The sequence below is a fragment of the Lasioglossum baleicum genome, unplaced genomic scaffold (assembly GCF_051020765.1).
Source record: "Lasioglossum baleicum unplaced genomic scaffold, iyLasBale1 scaffold0046, whole genome shotgun sequence".
NCBI lineage: Eukaryota > Metazoa > Arthropoda > Insecta > Hymenoptera > Halictidae > Lasioglossum > Lasioglossum baleicum.
Genome location: NW_027469106.1, coordinates 67,023 through 69,936, shown reverse-complemented (window position 1 = coordinate 69,936; position 2,914 = coordinate 67,023).

Genomic DNA, 2,914 nt, shown 5'->3' with positions numbered 1-2,914 from the left:
TTACTCCACTAGCCTGCGGGATGCATCCTCTCGCACGTGTTTTTACTCGACTAGCCTGCGGGAAGCATCCTCTCGCACGTGTTTTCACTCGACTAGCCTGCGGGATGCATCCTCTCGCACGTGTTTTTGCTCGACTAGCCATGCGCATCCCAAAAAACCTGCACATGCGCATCCCAAAAAACCTGCGCATGCGCATCCCACAAAACCTGCGCATGCGCATCCCACAAAACCTCGCACGTGTTTTTACTCGACTAGCCTGCGGGATGCATCCTCTTGCACGTGTTTTTACTCGACTAGCCTGCGGGATGCATCCTCTCGCACGTGTTTTTACTCGACTACCCTGCGGGATGCATCCTCTCGCACGTGTATTTGCTCGACTAGCCATGCGCATCCCAAAAAACCTGCGCATGCGCATCCCACGAAACCTGCGCATGCGCATCCCACGAAACCTCGCAAGTGTTTTTACTCGACTAGCCTGCGGGATGCATACTCTCGCACGTGTTTTTACTCGACTAGCCTGCGGGATGCATCCTCTCGCACGTGTTTTTACTCGACTAGCCTGCAGGATGCATCCTCTCGCACGTGTTTTTGCTCGACTAGCCTGCGGGATGCATCCTCTCGCACGTGTTTTTGCTCGACTAGCCTGCGGGATGCATCCTCTCGCACGTGTTTTTACTCGACTAGCCTGCGGGAAGCATCCTCTTGCACGTGTTTTTACTCGACTAGCATGCGGGATGCATCCTCTCGCACGTGTTTTTACTCGACTAGCCTGCGGGAAGCATCCTCTCGCACGTGTTTTTACTCGACTAGCCTGCGGGATGCATCCTCACGCACGTGTTTTTACTCGACTAGCCTGCGGGAAGCATCCTCTTGCACGTGTTTCTACTCGACTAGCCTGCGGGATGCATCCTCTCGCACGTGTTTTTACTCGTCTAGGCTGCGGGATGCATCGTCTCGCACGTGTTTTTATTCGACTAGCCTGCGGGATGCATCCTCTCGCACGTGTTTTTACTCCACTAGCCTGCGGGATGCATCCTCTCGCACGTGTTTTTACTCGACTAGCCTGCGGGATGCATCCTCTCGCACGTGTTTTTACTCGACTAGCCTGCGGGATGCATCCTCTCGCACGTGTTTTTACTCGACTAGCCTGCGGGATGCATCCTCTCGCACGTGTTTTTACTCGACTAGCCTGCGGGAAGCATCCTCTTGCACGTGTTTTTACTCGACTAGCCTGCGGGATGCATCCTCTCGCACGTGTTTTTACTCGACTAGCCTGCGGGATGCATCCTCTCGCTCGTGTTTTTACTCGACTAGCCTGCAGGATGCATCCTCTCGCACGTGTTTTTACTCGACTAGCCTGCGGGATGCATCCTCTCGCACGTGTATTTGCTCGACTAGCCATGCGCATCCCAAAAAACCTGCGCATGCGCGTCCCAAAAAATCTGCGCATGCGCATCCCACAAAACCTGCGCATGCGCATCCCACAAAACCTCGCACGTGTTTGTGCTCGACTAGCCTGCGGGATGCATCCTTTCGCACGTGTTTTTACTCGACTAGCCTGCGGGATGCATCCTCTCGCACGTGTTTTTGCTCGCCTAGGCATGCGCATCCCAAAAAACCTGCGCATGCGCATCCCAAAAAACCTGCGCATGCGCATCCCACAAAACCTCGCACGTGTTTTTACTCGACTAGCCTGCGGGATGCATCCTCTCGCACGTGTTTTTGCTCGACTAGCCATGCGCATCCCAAAAAACCTGCGCATGCGCGTCCCAAAAAATCTGCGCATGCGCATCCCACAAAACCTGCGCATGCGCATCCCACAAAACCTCGCACGTGTTTGTGCTCGACTAGCCTGCGGGATGCATCCTTTCGCACGTGTTTTTACTCGACTAGCCTGCGGGATGCATCCTCTCGCACGTGTTTTTGCTCGACTAGGCATGCGCATCCCAAAAAACCTGCGCATGCGCATCCCACAAAACCTCGCACGTGTTTTTACTCGACTAGCCTGCGGGATGCATCCTCTCGCACGTGTTTTTGCTCGACTAGCCATGCGCATCCCAAAAAACCTGCGCATGCGCGTCCCAAAAAATCTGCGCATGCGCATCCCACAAAACCTGCGCATGCGCATCCCACAAAACCTCGCACGTGTTTGTGCTCGACTAGCCTGCGGGATGCATCCTCTCGCACGTGTTTTTACTCGACTAGCCTGCGGGATGCATCCTCTCGCACGTGTTTTTGCTCGACTAGCCTGCGGGATGCATCCTCTCGCACGTGTTTTTACTCGACTAGCCTGCGGGATGCATCCTCTCGCACGTGTTTTTACTCGACTACCCTGCGGGATGCATCCTCTCGCACGTGTTTTTGCTCGACTAGCCATGCGCATCCCAAAAAACCTGCGCATGCGCATCCCAAAAAACCTGCGCATGCGCATCCCAAAAAACCTGCGCATGCGCATCCCACAAAACCTGCGTATGCGCATCCCACAAAACCTCGCACGTATTTTTACTCGACTAGCCTGCGGGATGCATCCTCTCGCACGTGTTTTTGCTCGACTAGCCATGCGCATCCCAAAAAACCTGCACATGCGCATCCCAAAAAACCTGCGCATGCGCATCCCACAAAACCTCGCACGTGTTTTTACTCGACTAGCCTGCGGGATGCATCCTCTCGCACGTGTTTTTACTCGACTAGCCTGCGGGATGCATCCTCTCGCACGTGTTTTTACTCGACTAGCCTGCGGGATGCATCCTCTCGCACGTGTTTTTACTCGTCTAGGCTGCGGGATGCATCGTCTCGCACGTGTTTTTATTCGACTAGCCTGCGGGATGCATCCTCTCGCACGTGTTTTTACTCCACTAGCCTGCGGGATGCATCCTCTCGCACGTGTTTTTACTCGACTAGCCTGCGGGATGCA